Source organism: Oncorhynchus tshawytscha, unplaced genomic scaffold, assembly GCF_018296145.1.
Source record: "Oncorhynchus tshawytscha isolate Ot180627B unplaced genomic scaffold, Otsh_v2.0 Un_contig_1588_pilon_pilon, whole genome shotgun sequence".
NCBI lineage: Eukaryota > Metazoa > Chordata > Actinopteri > Salmoniformes > Salmonidae > Oncorhynchus > Oncorhynchus tshawytscha.
In genome coordinates this window covers 43,675-61,157 of record NW_024609528.1, presented here as the reverse complement: position 1 = coordinate 61,157, position 17,483 = coordinate 43,675, and the positions used below count along the sequence as shown (strand labels likewise).

The 17,483-nt window shown below is 51.5% G+C and overlaps 1 pseudogene; it reads left to right on the top strand.

Moving 5' to 3' along the window:
• Positions 1-2,569: 2,569 nt before the first annotated feature.
• Positions 2,570-17,483, top strand: part of LOC121845032 — a 39,418-nt pseudogene continuing 24,504 nt past the window's right edge.

Sequence of the window (17,483 nt, the reverse complement as noted above, 5' to 3'; positions counted from 1 at the left end):
CTTAGATTCACACAGGACACCGAATAGGACAGGAGAGGTACTCCAGATATAACAAACTGACCCTAGCCCCCCAACACATTAACTACTGCAGCATAAATACTGGAGGCTGAGACAGGAGGGGTCAGGAGACACTGTGGCCCCATCCGAGGACACCCCCAGACAGGGCCAAACAGGAAGGATATAACCCCACCCACTTTGCCAAAGCACAGCCCCCACACCACTAGAGGGATATCTTCAACCACCAACTTACCATCCTGAGACAAGGCTGAGTATAGCCCACAAAGAACTCCGCCATGGCACAACCCAAGGGGGGGCGCCATCCCAGACAGGATGACCACATCAGTGAATCAACCCACTCAGGTGACGCACCCCTTCCAGGGACGGCAAGAGAGAGCCCCAGTAAGCCAGTGACCAGCTGGGGTTAGGGTTAGGGTCAGGGTCAGGGTTAGACCTGAGGTGACCCTAGATCAGCTGGGGTTAGGGTTAGGGTCAGGGTTAGGGTCAGGGTTAGGGTCAGGGTTAGACCTGAGGTGACCCTAGACTGCCATTTATTATACCACTGGTGTCATTCTAACTCTCCCACAGTCCTCAATGTTAGGCCATCTCCTCCCCTCTCCTCTCTCGCTGCCTATGAGGGAGGTATATTAGTCTGGCCCTAGTTGAACTGTTCTATGGCCTGTCATGTCCTCGGGCGAAAGCATAGTGCATTGTCCAGAAACATACATTTTCGTAAAATAAACGTTTTCATTTTCAAAATAGTTTTCATTGGGACAGCAGATAAAATGTTTATATCTAATCAATCACTTTTTTTTTTAAATGTGAAAACAAAGAATCCTATTTACGTCACTTTAGTGTTGATCCGACTTCGCCAGCGGCCCAGAGCCCGGTTTCAAAACGATTGGGTGGATTCAAATATGCTGTGAAAGGGGGAGGAGCTCCCTAATCAGATGGAACAGTGATCTGTGCTGCTTTGTCATTTTGTCAACAAGCCAGCGTGGTGCATCGTCCACAAACCTACATCTATTTTCAATTCAAATAAATGTTAGAATTTTCTACCTGGTTTTCATTGGGAAGGCAGATAAAGCTAGTTGCTACCACTTGCATTTGGAAACACAGAATCCTACTCATTACTCCACTTGCATTTGGAAACACAGAATCCTACTCATTACTCCACTTGCATTTGGAAACACAGAATCCTACTCATTACTCCACTTGCATTTGGAAACACAGAATCCTACTCATTACTCCACTGGCATTTGGAAACACAGAAACCTACTCATTACTCCACTTGCTCCTACATCACTTTAACTTTGTTTTGAGCTGACTTTGCCGTGGGCTTTTGGTGCATTCAAGACAACTGGGATCTTGGAAAAATACAAGGTCAATTAATGACTTCAGTGATCTTCAGGTCAGAAAGTTGGAGCTCTGGAAAGAGGCCCGAGTTCCCGAGTTGAAATTCCGAGTTGGATGACCGTTCAAAAGATTTTTCTCTGTCGGAGCAAGTTTTGTTTTCTCTCCAGAGTTCTCAGTTGTCTTGAACGCACTGCTGTCGGTAGTCTGAGATTTCAGAGTTCCCAGTTGTCTTGAACGCACTGCTGTCGGTAGTCTGAGATTTCAGAGTTCCCAGTTGTCTTGAACGCACTATTATAGAAGACTAGACAGACCACTACAGTGTGATGTTATTATAGAAGACTAGACAGACCATTACAGTGTGATGTTATTATAGAAGACTAGACAGACCATTACAGTGTGATGTTATTGTAGAAGACTAGACAGACCATTACAATGTGATGTTATTATAGAAGACTAGACAGACCATTACAGTGTGATGTTATTATAGAAGACTAGACAGACCACTACAGTGTGATGTTATTATAGAAGACTAGACAGACCACTACAGTGTGATGTTATTATAGAAGACTAGACAGACCATTACAGTGTGATGTGTAACAGACAGACCATTACAGTGTGATGTTATTATAAAAGACTAGACAGACCATTACAGTGTGATGTGTAACAGACAGACCATTACAGTGTGATGTTATTATAAAAGACTAGACAGACCATTACAGTGTGATGTGTAACAGACAGACCATTACAGTGTGATGTGTAACAGACAGACCATTACAGTGTGATGTTATTATAGAAGACTAGACAGACCATTACAGTGTGATGTGTAACAGACAGACCATTACAGTGTGATGTTATTATAGAAGACTAGACAGACCATTACAGTGTGATGTTATTATAGAAGACTAGACAGACCGTTAGTCTTAGGCGCCGTTGACTTGGATGTCGATTATGGCAGCTCCCCGCACCTCTCTGATTCAGAGGGGTTGGGTTAAATGCAGAAGACACATTTCAGTTGAAGGCATTAGGTGTACAGCTGACTAGGTATCCCCCTTTGCCCACTGTGATGTGTAACAGACAGACAGAGAGACAGACAGACAGACAGATAGACAGAGTGCAAAACACGCCTACACGGGCCCCCTAGCGAAGGGCCTCAATGCAATTTAATTTCACCCTATGTAAACTCCTCCCAGTGGGGTAACCCGGGCCAGATAAACGAAACCCCTTATTGTCACTACCTCACCAGTCTGTTCCGAGTCGCCCCTAACCTCCTCTCCCCCTCCTCTCCCCTCCTGCACGTCTGGTCGAAGAGAGTGGCTTCCTTGTTTGGGGGTGGGCCATAGTCCGTGCATCCAGCCTTCAGTCGATCGGAGAGGTGTTTTCCCCTGTACAGCGGAGAGAGAGAGGAACTACACGGCCAGGCGGATAACGTTACTCGCTCTGTCTGAGAATGTACTAGTCTGAAGAAATGGCATGCGGATACACTTTAAAACAAATTACTTTAACTTGGTAGCAATATGTATTATGTCGTACTCAAGGGAATGTGAACGGGCACCGGAGACAGACTCAGGCTGGAAGTTTTGAAGGGCCGATCACGGCGCCTCTTCCCCGGTCCGGTGTTATTACCGGGGTCCCATTTCCCCGGGTAGCCCCATGCAAAACATAACGGCACCCGGCAGCCCCAACAACAACTCTGATGTCATTTGCTCCTGTAACTGCACCGGTCCCCAGCCGGAGGGAATGGAGATATGTAAGTAGTATTGTAGCGGAAACCGCGGATGCCGCTTTGGAACTGATGTCTGTTGTTCTACTGTGATTTATCACTATGTTACCTTTTACGCATCGATTACGCGCATGTAAACGACGATGTGTTATAAACGAGAGGTACACATTGTAGGGGATTATTTAAATACAATTTGGTTATGGTTTGGGAACTTTTTATCAGTCAAATATCCGTGTTTGGTTGGTGTTCTGGTATGTTCGCTGTCAGTCGTTTATGGTTACGTTACCGTGTTGCTGTCGTCGTTCGGTAATTGCCATAGACTGGCAGTAGTTTCTGCTACATACTCCAACACTGTAAAACATTGAGACGAAATACGCTATGAAGGAAGATATATAACCCTGTTGACAGTTTCATGGGACTTGCTGGGTTACGTTGTTGTGTTGAGATGTTGTTACAGCCAGACAGACAGACAGTGTGTTGTGTGACAGACAGACAGACAGACAGTGTGTTGTGTGACAGACAGACAGACAGTGTGTTGTGTGACAGACAGACAGACAGACAGGCAGACAGACAGACAGACAGACAGACAGTTTCATGGGACTTGCTGGGTTATGTTGTTGTGTTGAGATGGTGTTACAGACAGACAGACAGACAGTGTGTTGTGTGACAGACAGACAGACAGACAGACAGACAGACAGACAGACAGACAGACAGACAGATAGTTTCATGGGACTTGCTGGGTTATGTTGTTGTGTTGAGATGTTATTTGAATGGAATGTAGACAGAACTACTGATTTCATTGCAGACAGACAGACAGACAGACAGACAGACGGGTTGTGTTACAGTGGGATGTGTCATTTCCCCTGGGACCAGGGCCAGACAGACAGACAGACAGACAGACAGACAGACAGTCATTTCCGCTGGGACCAGGGCCAGCCAGACAGACAGACAGTCATTTCCCCTGGGACCAGGGCCAGACAGACAGACAGTCATTTCCCCTGGGACCAGGGCCAGACAGCAACACCACGAGAAAAGGAAGGCAGCAGGATATATTAGATGGTGATTTGGCAGTTAGGCTGGGATGAACTGACGCCATCATGTAACCAAAAGACCACTATCGCTGTCTGCTATGGTCTGTCTGCTATTGGCTGTCTGCTATTGTCTGTCTGCTATGGTCTGTCGGCTATGGTCTGTCTGTTCTGGTGCTGTCTGCTATGGTCTGCCTGTTCTGGTGCTGTCTGCTATGGTCTGTCTGGCCTGGTGCTGTCTGCTATGGTCTGTCTGTTATGGGTCTGTATGCTATGGTATGTCTGGTGCTGTCTGTTATGGTCTGTCTGGTCTGGTGCTGTCTGCTATGGTCTGGTGCTGTCTGCTATGGTCTGTCTGGTCTGGTGCTGTCTGCTATGGTCTGTCTCGCCTGGTGCTGTCTGCTATGGTCTGTCTGGTCTGGTGCTGTCTGCTATGGTCGGTCTGCTATGGTCTGTCTGCTATGGTCTGTCTGGTCTGGGGCTGTCTGCTATGGTCTGTCTGGTCTGGTGCTGTCTGCTATGGTCTGTCTGTTCTGGTGCTGTCTGCTATGGTCTGTCTGTTCTGGTGCTGTCTGCTATGGTCTGTCTGTTCTGGTGCTGTCTGCTATGGTCTGTCTGGCCTGGTGCTGTCTGCTATGGTCTGTCTGTTATGGGTCTGTCTGCTATGGTCTGTCTGTTATGGGTCTGTCTGCTGTGGTCTGTCTGGTGCTGTCTGCTATTGTCTGTCTGGTCTGGTGCTGTCTGCTATGGTCTGTCTAGTCTGGTGCTGTCTGCTACTGTCTGTCTGCTACTGTCTGTCTGCTATGTTCTGTCTGGTCTGGTGCTGTCTGCTATGGTCTGTCTGCTATGGTCTGTCTGCTATGGTCTGTCTGCTATGGTCTGCCTGCTATGGTCTGTCTGGTCTGGTGCTGTCTGCTATGGTCTGTCTGGTTTGGTGCTGTCTGCTATGGTCTGTCTGGTCTGGTGCTGTCTGCTATGGTCTGTCTGGTCTGGTGCTGTCTGCTATGGTATGTCTGGTCCGGTGCTGTCTGCTATTGTCTGTCTGGTCTGGTGCTGTCTGCTATGGTCTGTCTGGTCTGGTGCTGTCTGCTATGGTCTGTCTGGCCTGGTGCTGTCTGCTATTGTCTGTCTGGTCTGGTGCTGTCTGCTATGGTCTGTCTGGCCTGGTGCTGTCTGCTATTGTCTGTCTGGTCTGGTGCTGTCTGCTATGGTCTGTCTGGTCTGGTGCTGTCTGCTATGGTCTGTCTGGCATGGTGCTGTCTGCTATTGTCTGTCTGGTCTGGTGCTGTCTGCTATTGTCTGTCTGGTCTGGTGCAATCTGCTATGGTCTGTCTGCTATGGTCTGTCTGGCCTGGTGCTGTCTGCTATTGTCTGTCTGGTCTGGTGCTGTCTGCCATGGTCTGTCTGGCCTGGTGCTGTCTGCTATGGTCTGTCTGGTCTGGTGCTGTCTGCTATGGTCTGTCTGGCATGGTGCTGTCTGCTATTGTCTGTCTGGTCTTGTGCTGTCTGCTATTGTCTGCCTGGTCTGGTGCTGTCTGCTATGGTCTGTCTGGCCTGGTGCTGTTTGCTATGGTCTGTCTGGTCTGGTGCTGTCTGCTATGGTCTGTCTGGCCAGGTGCTCTCTGGTCTGATGCTGTCTGCTATGGTCTGTCTGGTCAGGTGCTGTCTGCTATGGTCTGTCTGGCCAGGTACTGTCTGCTATGGTCTGTCTGGCCAGGTGCTCTCTGGTCTGATGCTGTCTGCTATGGTCTGTCTGGTCGGGTGCTGTCTGCTATGGTCTGTCTGGTCTGGTGCTGTCTGCTATGGTCTGTCTGGTCTGGTGCTGTCTGCTATGGTCTGTCTGGCCAGGTACTGTCTGCTATGGTCTGTCTGGTCTGGTGCTTTCTGCTATGGTCTGTCTGGCCAGGTGCTCTCTGGTCTGGTGCTGTCTGCTATGGTCTGTCTGGTCTGGTGCTGTCTGCTATGGTCTGTCTGGTCTGGTGCTGTCTGCTATGGTCTGTCTGGTCTGGTGCTGTCTGCTATGGTCTGTCTGGCCAGGTGCTGTCTTGTCTGGTGCTGTCTGCTATGGTCTGTCTGGTCTGGTGCTGTCTGCTATGGTCTGTCTGGCCAGGTGCTGTCTGCTATGGTCTATCTGGTCTGGTGCTGTCTGCTATGGTCTGTCTGGTCAGGTGCTGTCTGCTATGGTCTGTCTGGTCTGGTACTGTCTGCTATGGTATGTCTGGTCTGGTGCTGTCTGCTATGGTCTGTCTGGTCTGGTGCTGTCTGCTATGGTCTGTCTAGTCTGGTGCTGTCTGCTATTGTCTGCCTGGCTTGTTGCTGTCTGCTATGGTCTGTCTGGTCTGGTGCTGTCTGCTATGGTCTGTCTGGTCTGGTGCTGTCTGCTATGGTCTGGGTCTGTCTGCTATTGTCTGTCTGGTCTGGTGCTGTCTGCTATGGTCTGGGTCTGTCTGCTATTGTCTGTCTGGTCTGGTGCTGTCTGCTAAGTTCTGTCTGGTCTGGTGCTGTCTGCTATGGTCTGTCTGGTCTGGTGCTGTCTGCTATGGTCTGGGTCTGTCTGCTATTGTCTGTCTGGTCTGGTGCTGTCTGCTATGGTCTGGGTCTGTCTGCTATTGTCTGTCTGGTCTGGTGCTGTCTGCTATGTTCTGTCTGGTCTGGTGCTGTCTGCTATGGTCTATCTCCTCTGGGTCTGTCTGCTATGGTCTGTCTGGTCTGGTGCTGTCTGCTTGTGTCTGTTTGGCCAGGTGCTGTCTGGTATGGTGCTGTCTGCTATGGTCTGTCTGGTCTGATGCTGTCTGCTATTGTCTGTTTGGCCAGGTCTGGTCTCGTGCTGTCTGCTATGGTCTGTCTGGTCTGGTGCTGTCTGCTATGGTCTGTCTGGCCAGGTGCTGTCTTGTCTGGTGCTGTCTGATATGGTCTGTCTTGTCTGGTGCTGTTTGCTATGGTCTGTCCGGTCTGGTGCTGTCTGCTATGGTCTGTCTGGCCAGGTGCTGTCTGCTATGGTCTGTCTGCTATGGTCTGTCTGGTCTGGTGCTGTCTGCTATGGTCTGTCTAGTCTGGTGCTATCTGCTATTGTCTGCCTGGCTTGTTGCTGTCTGCTATTGTCTGTCTGGTCTGGTGCTGTCTGCTATGGTCTGTCTGGTCTGGTGCTGTCTGCTATGGTATGGGTCTGTCTGCTATTGTCTGTCTGCTATGTTCTGTCTGGTCTGGTGCTGTCTGCTATGGCCTGTCTAGTCTGGTGCTGTCTGCTATTGTCTGCCTGGCTTGTTGCTGTCTGCTATGGTCTGTCTGGTCTGGTGCTGTCTGCTATGGTCTGTCTGGTCTGGTGCTGTCTGCTATGGTCTGGGTCTGTCTGCTATTGTCTGTCTGGTCTGGTGCTGTCTGATATGGTCTGTCTGGTCTGGTGCTGTCTGCTATGGTCTATCTCCTCTGGGTCTGTCTGCTATGGTCTGTCTGGTCTGGTGCTGTCTGCTTGTGTCTGTTTGGCCAGGTGCTGTCTGGTCTGGTGCTGTCTGCTATGGTCTGTCTGGTCTGATGCTGTCTGCTATTGTCTGTTTGGCCAGGTCTGGTCTGGTGCTGTCTGCTATGGTCTGTCTGGTCTGATGCTCCGTGTCATCTTGCCAGGAAAGGACACAATGAAGTCTAACATAGCTAGTTGAGAATAAATAGACCGTAGATAATGTTTGTTGTTGTTGTTGTTCATTCGGAAGAAGTCTCCTGTTTATTGAATTGTCTTCTGTTGTCAGACAGCCATCATCCTGTAGACCAGGTCCTCTGGTGTCAGACAGCCATCATCCTGTAGACCACGCCCTCTGGTGTCTCTGTTGTCAGACCACGTCCTCTGGTGTCTCTGTTGTCAGACAGCCATCATCCTGTAGACCAGGTCCTCTGGTGTCAGACAGCCATCATCCTGTAGACCAGGTCCTCTGGTGTCAGACAGCCATCATCCTGTAGACCACGTCCTCTGGTGTCTCTGTTGTCAGACAGCCATCATCCTGTAGACCAGGTCCTCTGGTGTCAGACAGCCATCATCCTGTAGACCACATCCTCTGGTGTCAGACAGCCATCATCCTGTAGACCACATCCTCTGGTGTCAGACAGCCATCATCCTGTAGACCAGGTCCTCTGGTGTCTCTGTTGTCAGACAGCCATCATCCTGTAGACCATGTCCTCTGGTGTCTCTGTTGTCAGACAGCAATCATCCTGTAGACCAGGTCCTCTGGTGTCTCTGTTGTCAGACAGCCATCATCCTGTAGACCAGGTCCTCTGGTGTCAGACAGCCATCATCCTGTAGACCAGGTCCTCTGGTGTCAGACAGCCATCATCCTGTAGACCAAGTCCTCTGTTGTCAGATAGCAATCATCCTGTAGACCACGTCCTCTGTTGTCAGACAGCCATCATCCTGTAGACCACGTCCTCTGGTGTCTCTGTTGTCAGACAGCCATCATCCTGTAGACCACGTCCTCTGGTGTCAGACAGCCATCATCCTGTAGACCACGTCCTCTGGCGGGCAGACTGGTGTCAGTGTTGTAGTTTGTTCAGGTGTTGAGGAGACTCACTAGTTGACCCTCACTCCCATACCAATACTAGTTAGGATCCCTCACTCCCCTGTCCAATACTAGTTAGGATCCCTCACTCCCCTGTCCAATACTAGTTAGGATCCCTCACTCCCCTGTCCAATACTAGTTAGGATCCCTCACTCCCCTGTCCAATACTAGTTAGGATCCCTCACTCCCATACCAATACTAGTTAGGATCCCTCACTCCCATACCAATATTAGTTAGGATCCCTCACTCCCCTGTCCAATACTAGTTAGGATCCCTCACTCCCCTGTCCAATACTAGTTAGGATCCCTCACTCCCCTGTCCAATACTAGTTAGGATCCCTCACTCCCCTGTCCAATATTAGTTAGGACCCCTCACTCCCCTGTCCAATATTAGTTAGGATCCCTCACTCCCCTGTCCAATACTAGTTAGGATCGCTCACTAACATACCAACACTAGTTAGGATCCCTCACTCCCCATACAAATACTAGTTAGGATATCTCACTCCCTGTCCAATACTAGTTAGGATCCCTCACTCCCATACCAATACTAGTTAGGATCCCTCACTCCCCTGACCAATACTAGTTAGGATCCCTCACTCCCCTGTCCAATACCAGTTAGGATCCCTCACTTCCCTGTCCAATACTAGTTAGGATCCCTCACTCCCATACCAATACTAGTTAGGATCCCTCACTCCCCTGCCCAGTGCTGGTTGTGGTGTGTGTTGGTGTTTATGGGGTTAGGCAGTGTGTTTCTGTTAGTAATGTTCCATAATGAGTCTCTTGTACATTCATTCTAAACCAGAGAGCTGAAGTCAAACCCAGCTCTGTGTTACTCACTGACATTAGTTTCACTTCTTTGGTTTGACTCTCAATGGAGCTTTGTTTTGTTCAGTACTTTCAGCCTGGTTCCTTATAGGCTCTGTGGGCTATAGTGTGGTCTGGCTCTGTGGGCTATAGTGTGGTCTGGCTCTGTGGGCTATAGTGGGGTCTGGCCCTGTGGGCTATAGTGGGGTCTGGCTCTGTGGGCTATAGTGTGGTCTGGCTCTGTGGGCTATAGTGGGGTCTGGCTCTGTGGGCTATAGTGGGGTCTGGCTCTGTGGGCTATAGTGGGATCTGGCTCTGTGGGCTGTAGTGTGGTCTGGCTCTGTGGGCTATAGTGTGGTCTGGCTCTGTGGGCTATAGTGGGGCCTGGTTCTGTGGGCTATAGTGTGGTCTGGCTCTGTGGGCTATAGTGGGGTCTGGCTCTGTGGGCTATAGTGGGGTCTGGCTCTGTGGGCTATAGTGGGGTCTGGCTCTGTGGGGTCTGGCTCTGTGGGGTCTGTCTCTGGGCTATAGTGTGGTCTGGCTCTGTGGGCTATAGTGGGGTCTGGCTCTGTGGGCTATAGTGGGGTCTGGCTCTGTGGGCTATAGTGTGGTCTGGTTCTGTGGGCTATAGTGGGGTCTGGCTCTGTGGGCTATAGTGGGGTCTGGCTCTGTGGGCTATAGTGTGGTCTGGTTCTGTGGGCTATAGTGGGGTCTGGCTCTGTGGGCTATAGTGGGGTCTGGCTCTGTGGGGTCTGGCTCTGTGGGGTCTGTCTCTGGGCTATAGTGTGGTCTGGCTCTGTGGGCTATAGTGGGGTCTGGCTCTGTGGGCTATAGTGGGGTCTGGCTCTGTGGGCTATAGTGTGGTCTGGTTCTGTGGGCTATAGTGGGGTCTGGCTCTGTGGGCTATAGTGGGGTCTGGCTCTGTGGGCTATAGTGGGGTCTGGCTCTGTGGGCTATAGTGTGGTCTGGCTCTGTGGGCTATAGTGGGGCCTGGTTCTGTGGGCTATAGTGGGGTCTGGCTCTGTGGGCTATAGTGGGGTCTGGCTCTGTGGGCTATAGTGGGGTCTGGCTCTGTGGGGTCTGTCTCTGGGCTATAGTGTGGTCTGGCTCTGTGGGCTATAGTGGGGTCTGGCTCTGTGGGCTATAGTGTGGTCTGGCTCTGTGGGCTATAGTGTGGTCTGGTTCTGTGGGCTATAGTGGGGTCTGGCTCTGTGGGCTATAGTGGGGTCTGGCTCTGTGGGCTATAGCTCTGGGGTCTGGCTCTGTGGGCTATAGTGGGGTCTGGCTCTGTGGGCTATAGTGGGATCTGGCTCTGTGGGCTGTAGTGTGGTCTGGCTCTGTGGGCTATAGTGTGGTCTGGCTCTGTGGGCTATAGTGGGGCCTGGTTCTGTGGGCTATAGTGTGGTCTGGCTCTGTGGGCTATAGTGGGGTCTGGCTCTGTGGGCTATAGTGGGGTCTGGCTCTGTGGGCTATAGTGGGGTCTGGCTCTGTGGGGTCTGGCTCTGTGGGGTCTGTCTCTGGGCTATAGTGTGGTCTGGCTCTGTGGGCTATAGTGGGGTCTGGCTCTGTGGGCTATAGTGGGGTCTGGCTCTGTGGGCTATAGTGTGGTCTGGTTCTGTGGGCTATAGTGGGGTCTGGCTCTGTGGGCTATAGTGGGGTCTGGCTCTGTGGGCTATAGTGTGGTCTGGTTCTGTGGGCTATAGTGGGGTCTGGCTCTGTGGGCTATAGTGGGGTCTGGCTCTGTGGGGTCTGGCTCTGTGGGGTCTGTCTCTGGGCTATAGTGTGGTCTGGCTCTGTGGGCTATAGTGGGGTCTGGCTCTGTGGGCTATAGTGGGGTCTGGCTCTGTGGGCTATAGTGTGGTCTGGTTCTGTGGGCTATAGTGGGGTCTGGCTCTGTGGGCTATAGTGGGGTCTGGCTCTGTGGGCTATAGTGGGGTCTGGCTCTGTGGGCTATAGTGTGGTCTGGCTCTGTGGGCTATAGTGGGGCCTGGTTCTGTGGGCTATAGTGGGGTCTGGCTCTGTGGGCTATAGTGGGGTCTGGCTCTGTGGGCTATAGTGGGGTCTGGCTCTGTGGGGTCTGTCTCTGGGCTATAGTGTGGTCTGGCTCTGTGGGCTATAGTGGGGTCTGGCTCTGTGGGCTATAGTGTGGTCTGGCTCTGTGGGCTATAGTGTGGTCTGGTTCTGTGGGCTATAGTGGGGTCTGGCTCTGTGGGCTATAGTGGGGTCTGGCTCTGTGGGCTATAGCGGGGTCTGGCTCTGTGGGCTATAGTGGGGTCTGGCTCTGTGGGCTATAGTGTGGTCTGGTTCTGTGGGCTATAGTGTGGTCTGGCTCTGTGGGCTATAGTGTGGTCTGGTTCTGTGGGCTATAGTGGGGTCTGGCTCTGTGGGCTATAGTGGGGTCTGGCTCTGTGGGCTATAGCGGGGTCTGGCTCTGTGGGCTATAGTGGGGTCTGGCTCTGTGGGGTCTGGCTCTGTGGGCTATAGCGGGGTCTGGCTCTGTGGGCTATAGCGGGGTCTGGCTCTGTGGGGTCTGTCTCTGGGCTATAGTGGTGCCTGGCTCTGTGGGGTTTGGCTCTGTGGGCTATAGTGGGGTCTGGCTCTGTGGGCTATAGTTGGGTCTGGCTCTGTGGGCTATAGTGTGGTCTGGTTCTGTGGGCTATAGTGGGGTCTGGCTCTGTGGGCTATAGTGGGGTCTGGCTCTGTGGGCTATAGTGGGGTCTGGCTCTGTGGGCTATAGTGTGGTCTGGCTCTCTGGGCTATAGTGGGGCCTGGTTCTGTGGGCTATAGTGGGGTCTGGCTCTGTGGGCTATAGTGGGGTCTGGCTCTGTGGGCTATAGTGGGGTCTGGCTCTGTGGGCTATAGTGTGGTCTGGCTCTGTGTCTGACTCTGTGGGCTATAGTGTGGTCTGGCTCTGTGGGGTCTGGCTTGTGGGCTATAGTGGCGTCTGGCTCTGTGGGCTATAGCGGGGTCTGGCTCTGTGGGCTATAGTGGGGTCTGGCTCTGTGGGCTATAGTGGGGTCTGGCTCTGTGGGGTCTGTCTCTGGGCTATAGTGTGGTCTGGCTCTGTGGGCTATAGTGGGGTCTGGCTCTGTGGGCTATAGCGGGGTCTGGCTCTGTGGGCTATAGTGGGGCCTGGTTTTGTGGGCTATAGTGTGGTCTGGCTCTGTGGGCTATAGTGGGGTCCTGCTCTGTTGGCTATAGTGGGGTCTGGCTCTGTGGGCTATAGTGGGGTCTGGCTCTGTGGGCTATAGTGGGGTCTGGCTCTGTGGGCTATAGTGGGGTCTGGCTCTGTGGGCTATAGTGTGGTCTGGCTCTGTGGACTATAGTTGGGCCTGGTTCTGTGGGCTATATTGTGGTCTGGCTCTGTGGGCTAAAGTGGGGTCTGGCTCTGTGGGCTATAGTGTGGTCTGGCTCTGTGGGCTATAGTGGGGTCTGGCTCTGTGGGCTATAGTGGGGTCTGGCTCTGTGCGCTATAGTGTGGTCTTGCTCTGTGGGCTATAGTGGGGCCTGGTTCTGTGGGCTATAGTGTGGTCTGGCTCTGGGCTATAGTGTGGTCTGGCTCTGTGGGCTATAGTGGGGCCTGGTTCTGTGGGCTATAGTGTGGTCTGGCTCTGTGGGCTAAAGTGGGGCCTGGTTCTGTGGGCTATAGTGTGGTCTGGCTCTGTGGGCTAAAGTGGGGTCTGGCTCTGTGGGCTATAGTGTGGTCTTGCTCTGTGGGCTATAGTGGGGCCTGGTTCTGTGGGCTATAGTGTGGTCTGGCTCTGTGGGCTAAAGTGGGGTCTGGCTCTGTGGGCTATAGTGTGGTCTTGCTCTGTGGGCTATAGTGGGGCCTGGTTCTGTGGGCTATAGTGTGGTCTGGCTCTGTGGGCTAAAGTGGGGTCTGGCTCTGTGGGCTATAGTGTGGTCTGGCTCTGTGGGCTATAGTGGGGTCTGGCTCTGTGGGCTATAGTGGGGTCTGGCTCTGTGGGCTATAGTGTGGTCTTGCTCTGTGGGCTATAGTGGGGTCTGGTTCTGTGGGCTATAGTGTGGTCTGGCTCTGTGGGCTAAAGTGGGGTCTGGCTCTATGGGCTATAGTGTGGTCTGGCTCTGTGGGCTATAGTGTGGTCTGGCTCTGTGGGCTATAGTGGGGCCTGGTTCTCTGGGCTATAGTGTGGTCTGGCTCTGTGGGCTATAGTGGGGTCTGGCTCTGTGGGCTATAGTGGGGTCTGCCTCTGGGCTATAGTGGGGTCTGGCTCTGGGCTATAGTGTGGTCTGCCTCTGTGGGCTATAGTGTGGTCTGGCTCTGTGGGCTATAGTGTGGTCTGGCTCTGTGGGCTATAGTGGGGTCTGGCTCTGTAGGCTATAGTGTGGTCTGGCTCTGTGGGCTATAGTGGGGTCTTGCTCTGTGGGCTGTAGTGTGGTCTGGCTCTGTGGGCTATAGTGGGGTCTGGCTCTGTTGGCTATAGTGTGGTCTGGCTCTGTGGGCTATAGCATGGTCTAGCTCTGTGGGCTGGCTCTGTGGGCTATAGTGGGGTCTGACTCTGGACTATAGTGGGGTCTGGCTCTGTGAGCTATAGCGTGGTCTGGCTCTGTCTCCGTGCCTGTCCTTGTGTCTGTCTCTGTCTCTGTGTCTGTCTCTGTGTCTGTGTTTTATGGTCTGCAGTGTGGTCCTTTACACAGAGGGTTCTACATGGAACCCAAAATAGTTATCCTCGGAACCCAGAAGGGTTTTCCTACGGGGACAGCCGAAATACCCTTTTGGAGCCCTTCAGAGTGTACGGTTGTTATAGAGGACTACAGCCAGGGGATACGGTATGACAATTAGAAAGAGCTGCTTGTCTATGGGGGTCAAGGAGCAGGCTGAGGCACTAGGCAGAGAAGAGGAGAGGTCCGCCCTCACGTCACGTCCTCTTGTCTCAGACCTCAGACTGGTTCCTGCTTGCTGAGACATGCTACAGGCAGCCAGCCAGCCAGTGACTGGGCTCCCTCTCTTTGTGTCTGGGTTCCTCACCACCCACTCCCTCTACTTGTTCCCAACCTTCCCCTGTTTGTCTGTGGTGTGTGACAGGCCATTAGTCAGACTAGAGAGGGGTGTGTGTGTCTGATGTCTCGGAGGGTCAACAGCTATTTACTCTCTAGATGGTCTGAGATGACAACGCTGTCTGAGATGATAACGCTGTCTGAGATGACTACGCTGTCTGAGATGACTACGCTGTCTGAGATGATAACGCTGTCTGAGATGATAACGCTGTCTGAGATGATAACGCTGTCTGAGATGATAACGCTGTCTGGGATGATAATGCTGTCTGGGATGATAACGCTGTCTGAGATGATAACGCTGTCTGAGATGACTACGCTGTCTGAGATGACTACGCTGTCTGAGATGACTACGCTGTCTGAGATGATAACGCTGTCTGAGATGATAACGCTATCTGAGATGATAACGCTGTCTGAGATGACTACGCTGTCTGAGATGACTACGCTGTCTGAGATGACTACGCTGCCTGAGATGACTACGCTGTCTGAGATGACTACGCTGTCTGAGATGACTACGCTGTCTGAGATGACTACGCTGCCTGAGATGACTACGCTGCCTGAGATGACAACGCTGCCTGAGATGATAACGCTGCCTGAGATGATAACGCTGCCTGAGATGATAACGCTGCCTGAGATGATAACGCTGCCTGAGATGATAACGCTGTCTGAGATGACAACGCTGTCTGAGATGACAACACGGTCTGAGATGATAACGCTGTCTGAGATGATAACGCTGTCTGAGATGATAACGCTGTCTGGGATGATAACACTGTCTGAGATGATAATGCTGTGATAACGCGGTCTGAGACGATAACACTGTCTGAGATGATAACGCTGTGATAACGCTGTCCGAGATGATAACACTGTCTGAGATGATAACGCTGTGATAACGCTGCCCGAGATGATAACGCGGTCTGAGATGCTAACGCTGTCTGGGATGATAACGCGGTCTGAGATGATAACGCTGCCTGAGATGATAACGCTGCCTGAGATGATAACGCTGCCTGAGATGATAACGCTGTCTGAGATGACAACGCTGTCTGAGATGACAACGCGGTCTGAGATGATAACGCTGTCTGAGATGATAACGCTGTCTGAGATGATAATGCTGTCTGGGATGATAACACTGTCTGAGATGATAATGCTGTGATAACGCGGTCTGAGACGATAACACTGTCTGAGATGATAACGCTGTGATAACGCTGTCCGAGATGATAACACTGTCTGAGATGATAACGCTGTGATAACGCTGTCCGAGATGATAACGCGGTCTGAGATGCTAACGCTGTCTGGGATGATAACGCGGTCTGAGATGATAACGCGGTCTGAGATGATAACGCGGTCTGAGATGATAACGCGGTCTGAGATGATAACGCGGTCTGAGATGATAACGCGGTCTGAGATGATAACGCTGTCTGAGATGATAACGCGGTCTGAGATGATAACGTTGTCTGAGATGATAACACTGTCTGAGATGATAACGCGGTCTGAGATTATAACGCTGTCTGAGATGATAACACTGTCTATTCTGCCACTGTGTACTCTCTGTTTAGGCCCAAATAGCATTCTAGTTCAGTTTTTTGCCAATTCTTTCCAATGTGTCAATGAATTTTCTCAACCTGGTCTCTCCTCTCTTCTCTCTCCTTCTTACAGGACATTACAACCTGGTCTCTCCTCTCTCCTTATAGGACATTACAACCTGGTCTCTCCTCTCTCCTCTCTCCTTCTTACAGGACATTACAACCTGGTCTCTCCCCTCTCCTCTCTTCTTACAGGACATTACAACCTGGTCTCTCCTCTCTCCTCTCTTCTTACAGGACATTACAACCTGGTCTCTGGGTCTCTCCTCTCTCCTTACAGGACATTACAACCTGGTCTCTCCTCTCTCCTTACAGGACATTACAACCTGGTCTCTCCTCTCTCCTTACAGGACATTACAATCTGGTCTCTGGGTCTCTCCTCTCTCCTTACAGGACATTACAACCTGGTCTCTGGGTCTCTCTTATCTCCTTCTTACAGGACATTACAACCTGGTCTCTCCTCTCTCCTTCTAACAGGACATTACAACCTGGTCTCTGGGTCTCTCCTCTCTCATTACTGGACATTACAACCTGGTCTCTCCTCTCTCCTTCTTACAGGACATTACAACCTGGTCTCTCCTCTCTTCTCTCTCCTTCTTACAGGACATTACAACCTGGTCTCTGGGTCTCTCCTCTCTCCTTACAGGACATTACAACCTGGTCTCTGGTTCTCTCCTCTCCTTCTTACAGGACATTACAACCTGGTCTCTCCTCTCTCCTTCTAACAGGACATTACAACCTGGTCTCTGGGTCTCTCCTCTCTCATTACTGGACATTACAACCTGGTCTCTCCTCTCTCCTTCTTACAGGACATTACAACCTGGTCTCTCCTCTCTTCTCTCTCCTTCTTACAGGACATTACAACCTGGTCTCTGGTTCTCTCCTCTCCTTCTTACAGGACATTACAACCTGGTCTCTGGGTTTCTCCTCTCTCCTTACAGGACATTACAACCTGGTCTCTCCTCTCTCCTTACAGGACATTACAACCTGGTCTCTCCTCTCTCCTTTCTCCTTACAGGACATTACAACCTGGTCTCGGGTCTCTCCTCTCTCCTTTCCTTCTTACAGGACATTACAACCTGGTCTCTCCTCTCTCCTTACAGGATATTACAACTTGGTTTCTCCTCTCTCCTCTCTTCTTACAGGACATTACAACCTGGTCTCTGGGTCTCTCCTCTCTCCTTACAGGACATTACAACCTGGTCTCTGGGTCTCTCCTCTCCTTCTTACAGGACATTACAACCTGGTCTCTGGGTTTCTCCTCTCTCCTTACAGGACATTACAACCTGGTCTCTCCTCTCTCCTTACAGGACATTACAACCTGGTCTCTCCTCTCTCCTTTCTCCTTACAGGACATTACAACCTGGTCTCTGGGTCTCTCCTCTCTCCTTACAGGACATTACAACCTGGTCTCTCCTCTCTCCTCTCTCCTTACAGGA